Raw genomic sequence first — 16,000 nt, forward strand, 5'->3', positions numbered from 1 at the left:
AATCCAGCTATGTTTAACCATTCATCCAGGACTGGATTGTGATGGAAACAGCTTCAGCAGAGACCCCCAGAGCTCACTCTCCACAGCTACCTTTCTAGGTAAGCCATTCCTCAGAAAAGCAAGACACAAAAGTCAGGCTTCCATTACTGGAGACTTGGAGTATTTGATTAAGCCTCAAGCACTGGCCCATGTCTCCATTACAAGGAACAATCTTGCAATGAGACTTCTTGGGGACCACTGCAGACTTAAAGGAGCTTGAGGCCGGATTGTGGCAGGATTTATGAAAAAAATCTGTATACATTTTAAGTTTTCTAGTAATAATGTCAGATGAAGCGTTCCAAACCCAAAAGAATGAGCCCTCTAGCGTATCTCTCCTTTGCCTTGAACAGGCTGTGTGCTGCAAAATGTGCTGCAATTCGGTCCCGAATTTCCCGCGCTGGGCTGCGGATGTGACGTCACATGACGCTGCATGCGAGTTCTCCCCGTTCTCCCGTGCCGGCTTCGCTGTTGGCTGCAGTACCCCCAACGGCCGTCGTGGTGAAGGGTGGCGCTAGAGAGTCTCATTTCTTAAAAGGAGCCTCAAGCTCATTTAAGCCCTCGCCTTGCATTATGTTAAATTTAGTAGGGCCCCCAAAAAGTGCTGGCTGGGGTGTGGTAGGTATGCTACTGGGAGGAGGTGACATTTATCCTTCACCATGTCCAGTCCCAGTTTGAGTCTTCTCTTTTTCCATTAATGTTGCACCAAAACATTTCTAACAGTTATACTGACAACTGGAACTGTTGAAGAATGATCGCTATCAAAGGTCAGCAGATCCCACTGGAGGAAGTCGACCTTGTTACACTTCTCATCTCCGAGGTTTAACCCTTACCTCCGCTAATGGAGACCTGCCTACCTACATATTCCCCAGTGGGTCCTGGGTATGCCCCTAGTCATCCTTCCACTGGGACATTTGGAATGAATTTCCCTGAAATACATGCAGCAGCCTCCTAGATGAATGAGCTGCTCACCCTGTCCTGATAGCTGATTTCAGCAATAGCTCTTCAGACCACTGTCTCACACAACTGCCCCGTCCACAATGGCCCAGTCACTTCTAAACCTCCAACTGGTGGTAGATTTTGAAAAGGGTGGTCCACAGGTAAAGGCCCCGTCACCAAGGACTCGCTTTTGAACCACTACCCGAGTCCAGACTAAAACTGATAACCCTAATTTGGTTGAGGTGACATGCTACTTTGTCGACTCCATCATAGAGGGGTTTTGACAGGCACTTTGTCAACTTCCTTACAAAGAATCATTTGGTCCTGGGATCAAAGGTGCAGTCAAACCCATTCCACTATGATAGTAGGGTAGTCATTTTTAAATAGTTTTACAGTATATGGAGCCAAATCAAGGCCAAAAGTTTTGCTAATTTGAAAATAAAATTTGAACCTGAAAATTCTTTTTTACAGTTTCAATTTTATTTTTTTCAGTATCAGATCTTTTTTTCAGTTTCAAATCTTTTTATTTCAGTTTCAAATCTTTTTTTCAGTTTCAAATCTTTTTTTTTCAGTTTCACGTCTTTTTTTTTCAGTTTCACTTCTTTTTTTTCAGTTTCACTTCTTTTTTTTCAGTTTCAATTTTTTTTTTCAGGTTCAGACTTTTGGCCCCGATCTGGCATAGGGGGCGTGGCATCAACTGAGAGGGGCGTGGCATCATGAGTGACAGCGGAACAGAGAAGGCGGGGATGTTCCTCAGTCATGTTGCCTTCAGGAAACGTAGGTTGCAGAAGATATCAGTAGAAGTATGATTCAACACTGTATATACATCATATTCACGTGATTGGCAGTGGAAAAAACGGATAGTAGTGACACATTTCTGTTTAAAAAGCTGTTTTAGGCCAAAAGTCTGAACCTGAAAAAAAAATTTGAAACTGAAGAAAAAGAAGTGAAACTGAAAAAAAAGACGTGAAACTGTAAAAAAGAATTTTCAGGTTAAAATTTTATTTTCAAATTAGCAAAACTTTTGGCCTTGATTTGGCTCCATAGTTTTCCCTCAACTTTGAGTCATCATTAAAACATAGAACATTATTCTATGAACCTGATAATCAATTTCCTTTTCGAACAAAAAATTGTGATACTCTGACTGTTTGGCTTTTGTTTTCCTGAACTGAGGTAGTCCCCTCACGTGAAACAGCCATTGCTGTTCATGTCAGGGGAACTCCAAGAGGATGCACCTCTCATCTCTTCCAGCTTTCAACTTTATCTGGATGTGTCAGGTCCAACCAGCAGGAGCTGACAGTGCGGGCACAATGACATGAATCTTACAGCTGGCTTTTTATACATTTTAAATTGGTTTGTCTCTAAGTGTCGCAAGAGAGATAAAGGCTGCAATTATTCAACTCTGGAGATCAGGCTGAAACATGGATCATTTTGAAATATTCAATTTTGATTCTGGAGAAAAAGTGTCCTCAACCCCGGACATGAAGGCTGTTCAGCGCCTAATGATCACTCAAGCCTTATTTTAGGGTGTTTTAAACATCCGGCGACAGGCGAACGGGCAGCTCCAGCCACAGCCTAATGACCAGAGACAGGCCAGTAATGATGTGGATGATTGGTCAGGAGGCGCTGGGGAAATGAAGAATGCGAGGTGGGATTGGTTCCTGACCCCGGGGGTACATTAGCACAGACTGACAGCCCCAAGGGTGCCTGCATTTCAGGATAATAGCAGGTAACTCAGATTAGCTCCTATATTGAGTTCCCAGCAAACACCGTGCACCTGCCAAGTTGGCCCGTTGGAACACCAACACAATAGGACGGGAGCGGAGAGTGGAGGTGCTTATTAGCAAGATTACAATGTGTCAATCACTTGAAGAGCCAAAGAACAATATAATAAAAGAGCAGTAGAATCCATTTCAGGAAAGGCTTTGATTAGCATACTTATTGCCAAACGGATTGCCATTGTGAGGCACTCTGCTGCCTGTCAAAATCTGCTCGGAGAAATGAGTGTCTGTCATGTATGTTCAGAGAGTTTTGTGTTTGTTGGATGGCTACCAACTTTGTAGAGCTTGTGACTCAGCCTCTACGAACACAAAGTGAAGAAAAGGCTTTTTTGCCTCCGCTCTTGGGAAAGTCCTGCCGCTTCATCATGTCGACCCTAGTGTGACCCTCTTGTTTACCTCTGGGGGCCGGCGAGCTTTCGCAACCCGTCACCCGCCGAACACGCTGTGTTCCCGGAGGTGCCAGGGGGCGCTGTGACGGGAAACAACCCGACCCAGCTGTGGGCGGCCACTCTGATGCTGGCAGACGCCACAGTGCTCCCACTGTGCCCCCCATCACCTCCTCACCACCACCACCATCCCTCCTTCACCCTGCCAGCCTCTGGGAGCCGTTGGCTAAAAAAAAAATAAAAAAATACATAGAAAAACTGTTTCCTTGTTGCTAAGCAACCACAGGAAAGCCTCCCAGCGGGAGCGAAGAGGGAGAGAGGAGCCAGACGGGAGGAGAAAAACCGACAGCGAAAGGATATTTTCTTGTAATTCACCTAATTAAATTAAAGGATTACCCTGCCCTTTTCCCTTTCTTTTCACTTTGACGCTATTTAATTTCCTTCCGTTGCAATAGATTTCTTTTTGTCGTTTTTCTGAAAGCTTTCTCAATCAATATTTATCTGCATTCCTGTGTGCCCGAGGAGAGAGGAAGCAGAGAGACAAGGGGGAGGAAGGTCCAGAGGGAAGTAAACACGAGCACCTGCATTTCCCCTCCCGCTGCATCAACCGCGCTCTGTTTCAGAGACACAAACACAGATGCTGAAGGACGCCGCTCTGGTTCTGACTCGTGGGCCATGGGCATGCAAACTCAAGCTATTTCCTGTATGTCTTCTCAAAAACAAAAAACAAAAAGTTAACAAGACAAGCGCGGGGGTTAATTTGTACCAACAAGGTGTGTGACACACGAACCCACCTCCTGCACTTGATTCTCCGCCGGAAAAGACTTTGGCTGGTTCATAAAAGCAGCTCGAGCCATTATTTTAGAAGCTGTTTCAACTCAGTATTTGGATTCAAGCCTTCGTCTGATGGATCAAAGCGTTTTTATGTTTTTCTGCCCCACAAAGGCTTCATTGCGACTCCTAAGTTATGCACACATGCAGGTCTCACATCCACCAATAACCTCCACCTACGCATGAAAAAGAAAAACAAAACAACGCCACTAGGCACAGACGAGTCTTAGCTGACACAGGTCAATTACCCATCATGCACTGCAGGTATAACACTTCCTCTAGTGCTTTTCTCCATCAGTCTCAGGCAATTAGCGGCCTAGTGTGCAACTCAGTCAAACACGATTCTACGCACCTCCTGACGGGCTTGTTTTCTCTGTTCTTTCCTCTGGGTGATATGTGAATTTCACATGTTGGCAAATTGCTTTTTGTATCTCGATGCATCGCATCAAAGCCAAGGCAGGGAAGCTAAAAGGGCTTTATTTACTCCACACATCCTAATCATTATAGAAGGCGAATGTGCTGTATTGGAAACGGGAAGGTACATGAGCTGCAGAGCTCAGGCACCTGTAAACCCTTCAGATATGTGGAAAGGTTTCCAGGATCTGGCAGGAGGAAGATGCAGGTATTCAGCATGCACCGTGCTGCTTTGACCTGGAGGGACGGAGCTTTGCATGCAGGCTAGCGCTGAAAGGAGCCAACAACTGTTTTGCATTGTGAACCGCTCCATCATTTAGTGCACAGAGACCTGTAGACTGGGTCAGAGCAAATTCAACACCCATGGGGGGAAAAAAGAGGACAGAAGTGAATACTAAACGTGACACCCCTACATTCAGGAGCTTCCAGTTTTAAGTAAAATTTAACTTAACAGACACTTATGTTAACTAACCTCCAAAATTCATGATATTTTTAGGCCAATTACCTTTAAGTCTGCTGTAATTTACACTTCTAGCTCAGTTACCCAGGAAACCTTGCCAGCACAGCTGATAGATATGCACACACTCTTCTCCAGGAGCCTTCCCAAGAATATCTTCTGGGCCTCAGCCAAGATGTTTTTTTTCCCTCCAACGGTGAATTTAATAGACAGAATTTCAGGGTAGAAATATTCATGCTGGTCACAGGACGAATGAATATAACATGAGTTCCTGACTTTGATTATCTGGCATTTATTGTATGTCGTCAATACAATTAAAGTAGTAAAATCCAGACCAGAATTTCGAGGAAATGTAATAATTTTTGGAAGATACAGCAAGATGCAGATATTAAATTAATTAAATTAATTAAAATTCTCATTTTGATTCTTCACAGTCACTTGGAACGAGAAAAGTACACCCACTTACAAACTGTTGGCATTTTGACAAGTTTTAGCAAGGAAACAAACAATTGAATGTTTTTAAAAGAGGGCTAACTGATTAGAATTAATAAAATGAAGATGTGAATAAAAAAAGTCCTAACTTTCTGTTAATCTTTATTATGCCTCCTGAAAGGTTCTTCAAGTTCTAGCAAGAATTTTGTTAATCTCAATACTGTTTCAGAGTTTTGTCTCGGCTGAACAGCTTCCTGAGACGGTGTCCAGGATTCTAACAAGATGCCCAACCATCTCAACTGGCTCCTCTGAGTATGGAGGAGCAGCAGCTCCACCTCAAGTCCATACTAATGTGGCTGATCTTCTCAGCCTCTCTCAAAGGGAGAGCTTCCCAGTCCAGACCTTAAACCATAAAACTTCATCCACTGTGCTTTACAACCGAGTTAAGTGTCTACATCTGAAGAGAGTTGCATTGTTTTGCCTTTGATATGCCATCTAATGGTTCCAAAAGCTATGGGGCCTCATTTATAAAAGAGTGTGTAGGATTCATACTAAAAGTGCACGTGCGCCCAAAAGCCGAAATTGTCTTGCGCACAAAAAAAGCCTGATTTATAAAACCGTGTGCAAGCACACTTGCACGCAATGTTCGCTTTATAAATCACAGTCCACCTGGAAGGTTGCGCACGTGAATTTGCCTAATACCCCGCCCTCTACACGCCCACTTTCTACCATAAATGGGCAATGCAAACTACATGATGATTATATTTGTATATAAATGAGCCTGTTGAGCATGCGCAGCGGCTTCCTGCAGCCTGTTTCTGCTGTGCGTCAGGATGAATGAGACGTGTCGAGCCCCGTGCCACTAAATTTCACGGAGACCGAGATCGAGATGTGGATGAGGTGGAGGCAGGAAAACCACATTATTTGGTGGTCCCAGTAGTGACAACACTAACAAAAATAAAGCGAGTGAGTGGCAGCACGTCGTTGCTGCTGTAAACGCTGTGAGTGCCACGGACAGATCTGTTGCAGAAAAAAAAAAGAAGTGGTGTGATTTGAAGTTGGAAGTCAAGAGGTACGGAGCCCCTAAGGGGACACGGATTTTTTTTATATATATAATGAGTTTTACTTGCGCGCTTGAAACCTTTAAGGCTGATTTATGGTTCTGCGTCACATCAATGCAGAGCCTACGGCGTAGGTGCGCGTCACCGCGTACCCTACGGCGTAGGCTCTGCGTCGTTTTAAGGCGGAACCATAATTTAGGTTTCCCGCGCCATAAAACTCATTATATATATAAAAAAAATCTGTGTCCCTTTAGGGGCTCCGTAGAGTGGCCCGGCACTCATTTGTTCTGTCCTCAGTCACTCTACAGTTGGAGGCGGTGGGTGACGAGGAGGTTCCCGGCGTGTCCTGACTGACGCTGTGCTTCAAACACAGAGGGACACGATCAGCGCTATTATATTATAAGTCTGATATGTGATGACATTAAAAGTATGACATGAATCTGGCTTCATTTCACCACCTCGCCGCCTGCGTCGCCAGTTCCCCACATCTTCAAAATGTTTGTGCGCGAGGGTCAGATTTGGCGTAAAGATACGCACATTTTTCAGTTCGTTTTTTTTTTTAAATCCCAACCTTTGCGTAGAAGGTGGCGTGCGCATCTTTCAAGCCCTGTTTTGTGCGCACGCAAGTTTTATAAATGAGGCCCCTGGTCATTACTGATATTTTAGTGGTGAACTGTAGTTTTGTCTTGCCAAAGGACATTTGATATGGAAAGGGACAGGGGATTGAACCTACTCAGCCACTTACCACTGCCACCAAAGACTTTCTCCTGGTGCATGCCAAATGTGCTTCATCTTTTCCAACTGTAGATCAGACACATTGATAGCAGCAAGTATAAAATTAGAGAGTTGGATCCTGTGATTACATTTTTGGCTTCCTGGGAACTTCATTTTGAATCAGACCATTCCTTGGGCTAAATTTGCAGAGATGTCTGGCTCCGGACAAACTGATATCCACTTTTTATCTGAGGCCACCAGAGAGGTCTTTAGATCTTGGCTGCATGAATCAACATATTGAAGAAGAAATGAGAACATCAGGTCCTGAACGCCAGAGTATTATTAAAGCATGTTCCTGCTGTCACTTTGTAATCAGGTTCAACTCAATACGGATAAGATTCTGGGGATGAAGATGTGATAAATGTTGTTTTTTCTTCATGTTTTAAATTGAAAATGATGGAATTGGAAACAAAATGTGAGTTTTATCAATTAGTTTGACGGCAACACAATAATTCATGCTTCAAAGACAACTGAGTTCGCCATATTGTGTCTGTGTTTCGGACTCAGCTAATGTTGTAATGTTATATTATGATCTTAAAATTTACGTTGTAGTATTCCTTCTTTCTTCTTATTCACTTCCTTCTGGAGAGTTTTTTTTCCATATATGGTCATATTTTTCAGTCAGTCAGTTTAAAAAGGGAAGGCAAAAGCAAGGATCAAATCTCTTTTTTCCTCCATCATGGTGTTTCTGCTACTGCTTTTATTTAAGTGCAAATATCATGCAAAAAGTGACCACACAAAATGAAAAAAACCCTTAATTCTTACTTTTTTAAATGTAACCATTTTATCCAGCGGTTCCCAGTGTGTGGGGCGCGTATGAATGAATGTAAAAACGAATGCTTGGACATGGCGAGCTTAATCAGAGGTGTCGCTGGCCAACTCGCACACCAGGCAAATGCCTGGGGCCCGAGCCAAAACGGGGACCCAAAGGGCCGAGCAACTTTGAATCGCAGCAGAACAGAGACAGTGAAGAGAATTTTCAATGACAGTGGTCGGGTGTTGGAGAACTCTCTAAAGGGGGGGGGGCACCTCTACCTCTTGCTCTTGTTGTGTCTTACGATAAAAAGAACAAGCCTGATGAGAGGGGGATCTATCAAAGTGAAGACAAATTATCCATCTGGCAGACAGACATGAAAGGAAAAAAAACATCAGGAAAGTAATTTTATATTTTATTTTGAAACAATACAAATGGGCACTATTTAAACACATTTCACATTTTTCTTCAGTGATTCTTTACGATTTACATTATTTAGGATGATTAGTTGGAGGGGCCCCCTGTGAGTTTTTGCCCAGGTCTCAGAGACTAATTTATTCCATTGTGCTTTTATTTGTTCAGTTCAAAAAAAAGTTTTGTGATGTGTTAAAGGGGACCTATTATGGCATCTAATCCCTATTTTAAACAGGCCTTGAATGTCTTAAAAACAAGCTTTTGATTGTTTTTGCTAAATAAATTAGAAATTCAGCCTGTGAACCATGTCTTTATCTTCCCAGTTTCTAATCTCATTATCTATGCAGGATTCTGAGTGGGCGGGGCTATGATAATGAGGCTCTTTGCTGATTGACTGCCTGACACGACGGCGCGAATGACGCGATACACCGCTACGAAAAAATGGCGGAAGCTCAGGCCGGCAGAGTTACACCGTGTCCTAACTGCATGCGATGCGAGCGAGCGTCAGCAACAAAATCAATTTCATTGCTTTATTTTCTATTGGACTGTCCTAACTGGCCGCAGCGACGCAGCAACGTAGCGCTGCGCGACGTGCCATTTTGAGCTGGTCGTTTCCTGCCGCTCGCGTTGAAAGCCGGTTGAAAGCGCTGTAGGAAACAGTCATGGATGAGGAACGGCTGGTCCAGTTAGTTGAAATGAGAAGTTATCTCTATGATTCCTCCTCATTTCACTACAAAAACCTCAATAAAGTGTCAGCTGGCTGGAGGGAGATGGACAGAGAGCGTCCGATGTCACGCAGTGCTACGCGATTGTCGGACGCTCGCATGCAGTTACACGGTTTTATAGTTGTGGGCGTGGTTTGCATTTTGGTTACGTAACGAAAATGCGCAAATCTGAACGGCTCGTAGAAGTCACATGACACTGGACGGCTCATCCGGGCGGCTGTACAGAGACTGCAGAATTTGGTTGCTTTACTCCTTCTCTGGGCTGTCAGGCTGAGGGGAGACCACTTTATATATGTTAAAGCAAGAAAAAACGTGTTTTTCATAATCGGTCCCCTTTAAATAATCTGAAACAAGAACACGTAATGAATTCCTAATCCAGACGAGAGGAATTCAAACATTGTTCATCATTCAACACTCCTCACAATCCTCTTATGGGAAGTTGAAGGGGGGAAAAAGCATATCAGCGTGTGATATTTCTAGCTTTGTCAATCTTCAAACTTTTAATTCTGAGCTCCAGACCTGAACTCAGCAGATGATATTTGAGCGATATCTTCAAAGCACCAAATGTTGGGGTAACTTAGAGTTTATACCTCCATGCTGAGGAGGCTCGCTGTGGCCTAAAACTTTGGACAAAAATCTAGTTTGATCTCATCTGTGTCCTCCTGCATCAAAACCTTAACAAGTCATTATCTCAACTTGTGGAGTTTGCTTTCATCAGGCATTATAACTACATTTGTGGATGTTACTGAGGGGTTCAGTCCTGCAGGGTTTATTTTAATCATGGGGTTAATTCTCAATTATTTATTTTGTTTTTGAAATTTCATCCGCTCTGCATTTTTCTTCTGACGGTGTCACTTTCATCAGGCTAAGCCGATTTGGATGGAGATCAGCGGGGCGAAGCAGCTGGGTCTCGGAAAAAAAAATCCAGATTTGTTCGCTTGAGATAATGAGACATTTGTGGTGCTCATGAGAACGCAATGTTTGATGCTTGGAGATAACAATGCAATTCAGCTTGGCATCTTAGAGTAGCGAACACCAACGCAGCAAAAAATAAGACAAAAAAAGTCACAATTTGCAGATTTAAGATAATGAGGAAGTCAGACAAGGTCACATAAAAACAGGTATCTAAATAAAATTAAATAATAAATCTGTAATCTGCATTGAGCAGGACTGAGGATGGAAAAAGCAGCTTTGAAATTCCTCTTTACAATAAAGCTTCCCTTGTCAAGGGGTTTCAGATGAGTTCACAGTTTGTTACTTAGACACTTAACTCTTTACCAAACACTAATAAGTACCGGTAATTATATATAACTTATATAACTTCTGAAATAAAAAAAAGAGCATTAGTGCCCCTTTGCTTGCCAAATAGTGATCCCTCCCATCCCCTACGCATGTGTACCGAGACATAACATTAGGTTTTCAGAGCTGACACCAGTGTTGAAGTAGAGAATAATTGCAGTTCCTTGAATTCCCACTAGGGGTCCCAAAAGCGAGTCAATCTCCATCGATCCTCATTTTAAAATGTCCAACTTAACAGCAGAAAGGTATTTTTATCTGCTTCATATGGCAATATTAGGCTGCAAATGTATTCATAAATATGTATTATATAATTATACAGCTTTTATTTTGGTCTCAAATGGCCAGATGTACATTTTAGACACATGTAGGGTTGCCACCTTTCAGAAATAGAAATAAGGGACGCCCCGATTTCAGCAGCGCAGGAGCCAAAAAAAGGCACATCCCCAAAACTTCTAAACTGCATAGAAATGTATTTATTTTATATGAAAAAACAAAATGCTTTGATTTAAAGTTTAAAGTGTCTTAATAGCAGTGAACTTGCATGACTGTACAGACAGACAACCATACTAGCAACTGAAATAGACTCATATGCTACGTATGTCCATCAGCCCAAATGTAGAATATAGCTACAGGTGAAGGTCGGAACATTAGAATATGGTGTAAAAGTTCATTTATTTCAATAATTCAACTTAAAAGGTGAAACTAATACATCACATAGTCTCATTACATGCAAAGCAAGATGTGTTAAACCTTTATTTGTTATAATTTTGATGATTGAATTGTTTATTGATTTCATAATATAGAGATTTTTTATTTGGGGTTTTCAGAAACTGTGAGCCATAATCACCAAAATTATGATTAATAAAGGCTTGAAATATCTCACTTTGAATGTAGTGGGAAATAATATGTTTGTTTCACCTTTAGTTGAATTTACTACAAATGAAGTTTTGCAATATATTCAAATTTTCCGACCTTCACCTGTATATTATGACATCAATAAATAAGAGCATAATATATGTCTGTATTGGTTCAATACGGAACGCAACTTTTAATTCCCAATTACGTACCAATTCCGTATTTCAAGGGACGGGTGGCAACCCTAGACAGATGGCACTTTCATTTAACCTCATTGCTAAGCAGCAAATAAAGGTTGAAAACAGCACAATGATTCTTATTTCAAAGATAAAGATATGGCTTGTTGTGCTTCTAACAGTTGTCCTGGTAGTGTCTGGGGACTTAACTAGCTGGGACTGGCCAGACGGCCTCTCGCTCGTCTGCCACCAACTCACAACTATCACCAACCAACCGTTTCACCTTTACCTGGACCTCCGCGGGGGCTACAGCCCTGCCAGGAATCAATGCCATCAAAACCAAGCTCCATTAAACTCAGAGTTCACCGAGCTCGCTAGTGGGTTCCAAGTACTGTAGCTGGGCTTGTTTGGTCCACCAGTTTTCAGATAGAGTAAGGATGGATGGAGTCATCCCCTGCTAATATGGTTTAAAAACTAATCTGCTGGAGATAAAACCTGTATATTTTTTTGTATTAGTCTTTGATCAGTTCTTTAGTTGATATGTGACCATGTGTTTCTAATAAAATTAGATCGTACCCCAGAGTGGGGTGGAAAACAATAAAATAAAACAAAATGATTAGCCGCAGAAAATCAAATAAGCTACACAAGTCCAATCACAGATAGGTAAAGTAGGACAGGTAAACTATTAGGGGTGGGCAAAAATATCGATATGGCAATATATCGCGATACTTTTCCAGCCGATTCAATATCGATATTCAAAATTTGAATATCGATTTTTTTTTTTTTTTATCCCCGATCTTTTTCCCATTATATCACCCAGTGCTCCTACCTAAGTGACAGTCCTGGGCATTGCCACTCTCTACCAACCCTGGGAGGGCCCTGCACTGAGCTGAGCTCAGGTTTTATTTCACGTTTTATTTCATTTTATAATTTATTTTTTATATAACACAATTGCCTGTCCTTAAAAAATGAAAAATAATGGACAGAGGTTTATTTATTTATGGATTTATATCTATACTGACTGATCACTGTGCCTGTCCTTGGTTTTAGTACCCATCTTTCTTGTGTTTATTATCATTTGCCACATAATTAAAGCAACCTCATACTAAATTTAATGTTAATTTCATATGATGTAAATAATATGAAAAACATATACAAATATGTTGTAACTTTAGCTTGTATAGTTATAATAAAACATTGTTTTGACTCAGTTTGTCCCATGAATTGTCACTATAATCTGATGAACGTGCAACTCAGATTTTAAGATCCATCACTATCATCTGATGTACATATATACAACTTGGATTTTAAGATGTGTAATGCATTTTAAAATTTTTCGGTGAACTATGTAGAATATAATAATCGGGATATCGCAATGTGTATCGTATCGTGGCTCAAGTATTGTGATGCGTATCGTATCGTGAGGTCCTTCCCAATACCCACCCCTATAAACTATTGATCTATTGATACCCCTTTGAAGGGTAAATATAAGGGTCGTGGTACCTCAAAAACAGAAGTTTAGAGTTTGTTGATGCAGTTGGGTTTGGTGCAAGTGCTGAGTGATAAGGGGAAAGGGAGAGGAGCACAGAGGAGATATATGTTGAAGCATAATTAATAGCGCACCTGCTCCTGTCAAATGGATGAGTGAGAGTGTAAATGAGGGAGAAGGAGAAGCATCTGAGCAGGGTGGGGGAAGAAATGGAGGCAGGTACAGGGGAAGGGGGCAAGAGATCGGGAGGGGAGGGAAAACTGAAGTGGAGAAGCGGAAGGGGAAAAGGGCATCACACGGGGAAAGATTGTAATGACACTATTATAAAAAACAGAGATGGGACACATATTATGGTTATTATGGCTCATTACCATACATATAGAGTGCTCTGCTAGTCAGTCAAGGAGAGTGCAGCAGCGTATGTCAGCGTCAAGACAGCCGAATCTCAACAGTTTGATCAGACTGAAGCGTCAATCGGACCCTCCACACAACAGCAAAGTCAATGGGCAGGCAGGGACTTGCCTACCAATTCGCTTCAATGAGCTCTATAAGAGAAGCATGCTCTCCTTCACCTTAGAAGACTTTAACGCTGCTAAGTAGGCTGAAAAAAACATCAATTTTCACAGACATCCCACTGAAAGTGCAACAGACGGTAAATAAAAACCCTGCTGGATAATTGTCCACTGAAAATGTGAAAACTTGTGCAGTTTGTGAAGATACTTGCAAAAAAAATTCTCAAATTCTGCTGATAGTACCCTAAGGTATTCCTATAAGGTTGTGAAGGAAAATCGGGTCGATGAAGGAGAAGGTGGAGCTCACTTCAAATGGAAGCTACATCAAACAAGCGAGCCCGAGTGTTTTGAACCCACACACCACTTTTCATGTTCAGAGTTCCTTGAATTTCCCTCCCTTGAAAGTATTTAGATTCTTAACCAGCACATTAGGGGTTTTCCCCCCTCACCTTATCAAAAGACTCTAATTGGACGGGCTTTCAGTGCCTTCATGCATTCTTCTGGATCAAGTTATCAAGTTATACCATCATGGCGAGCTAAATGCCCTAAATTATAAGGTGAACCACTTATGAGACGGGCTCCGACAAAGCAGGGCTTTACTTTTTTCTATCATTATTATTTTATCAGTCTCCACAGGGACGGACAAAAAGTTATGTACGATATAAAATGTATATTTCATTTAATCTGTAGGTAGTTTCTTTCCTCATTGTTGCTGTCTGAGCCAGGAATTCCCCCATACCTCTGGCCACTGTGCTCTATTTAGTTGAATAAATGCAAACAAAGGTTCCCCCTGGATGTTCCAGTGGGACACGAGTTTTGCAGACTCTTCTGGTACTTGCAGCGTCTCTGCTACCGCAGGAGGGTCAGCCTCGGGTTTTGAAGCATGCCAACAGAGTTCACGGAGCAGATGTAATACAGACAGTCCACCTGGCTTCTGTTACTCCAACTATTATGGCTGCAAACCTGATGCCGTTTTTTTTCTGCACTGTCTTTAACTTGCTTGTTTTTTGACGAGGCATTCAAACAATGGGCTGTTTCTCACTGTCCTTGTGAATTATTAGGGCCCGAGCACTGAAAGTGCGAAGGCCCTATTGTATCTGTAGGAATTTTTTTTTTTTTCTTCCGACGAAATTAGGGCCTTTTTGCCCCCACTAAACGTGCCCCAAAAGTCACCAAATTTTGCATGCAAGCCAGGCCTGGTAAAAAAACGTGATATTTAATGGTATGCATTAATGGGCGTGGCCTAATGGCTCAACAGCGCCCCCTAGAAAACTTTGTGCCTCAAGCCCCACAATTCGGTTTGACGTACATGCACGAAAATCGGTACACACCTGTATCATGTCGCAACTTAAGAAAAGTCTCTTGGCGCCATGGCCGAAACCGAACAGGAAGTCGGCCATTTTGAATTCATTGTGTAATTTTGACATAAAACTCGCTCAGGAGACACAAAAGAAAAGTTATCAAAATTGTGAGTTTTCGTGAAATGGCGTGGCCATGGTGTCGCGTCAAATTTCAAAGATAAACAGGAAGTGATGCTAGTAGCTGATTGGTCCATATTTGATAGTTCCTATTTTCTGCCATAACTTTTGAATGGTTTGACATAAAGACTCGTGGTAGGTGTCATCGGACTCGGTTTTGAGTCCTTGACCATAATTGGTGGAAATTGCTTTAATTGGATTTGATCCTCTGCAGGAGGTTTTGAGCCGTTGTCTCACCCGTGCTACCAGCCTTCAGAACCCACTTTCACCCCACGATCACAATACAAAAACATACAGGGGATTCCTTCTTAGTTCCACCTCCACTCTCCAGCTGTGCATTCACGGTGATCCTGTAAAGGCTCAATAGTCACAGTCCACATTTAGAAACAAGTCCCTTAATGGTTTTGGTCCCTTTCTGCTCCGGTCCTTTGCCACTGAGTGAAAATCGGTGCTGTCAAATTGCCAATAAAAATACACTTTCAACCTGATTGTTCCTGTAGGAGACACACAGCTGTCCTGGGCTCAGTTTCTCCATCACTGATGGAATATGTGAAATTGCCACAGCTGGAGGAGGCTTCAGCGGATGCACTGATGTGTTACTGAGTCAACAGCGCCCCAAATCGTGGAAAAAAGTTGAAAATACGTGATCCCTATGGTTGAAAACCAGAGGGTTTTTTTCATCATTTTTTCCCCCTCCTGCCTGAACACTCAAGTCGGACAGCCTGGCGGCTCATGTCTCACTTTCCCTGTGGACAGGCTGAATTCATCCTCTGCATGGAGTTTCAGCCATCGTCTTACCCTGGTTATGCCTTCTTGCAATGCCAGATCACACCACACTCATTTTGGTGCTATTATGGCTCCATAACAGCCTCCCAAGATGGCACACATGGATCAAAATATCACACTATTCCACTTCTGGTGCCTTTCACACAGCACAGCAGTGGGACTGAAGTTCCTGCAGTGGCGGTGAGAACAGGGCCAATGTGGTACAGACGTGTAACAGGGACGAGACAATATCTCTCCCATTCTGTCCTCCTGAATCTCACACAGCACAGTGAGGGGGAACCAAAGTGTTACAGTGTACTGCACTGACAACTTGCTGTCTACATCAGTCGAATGAAAACATATGGAGAATCATGAAAAGGAGAATCTTGAATACTTTTGCAAACTGTAACAATTATAAAGTC

General features: G+C 42.3%; 1 protein-coding gene across 1 annotated transcript in view; it reads right to left on the reverse strand.

Annotated features, from left to right (window-relative positions):
• The window catches only part of LOC133424882 (receptor tyrosine-protein kinase erbB-4-like), a 382,181-nt gene that overhangs the window by 155,119 nt on the left and 211,062 nt on the right, over positions 1–16,000 (reverse strand). The window lies entirely within an intron of this gene.

Source organism: Cololabis saira, chromosome 24 (genome assembly GCF_033807715.1).
Source record: "Cololabis saira isolate AMF1-May2022 chromosome 24, fColSai1.1, whole genome shotgun sequence".
Taxonomy (NCBI): Eukaryota; Metazoa; Chordata; class Actinopteri; order Beloniformes; family Belonidae; genus Cololabis; species Cololabis saira.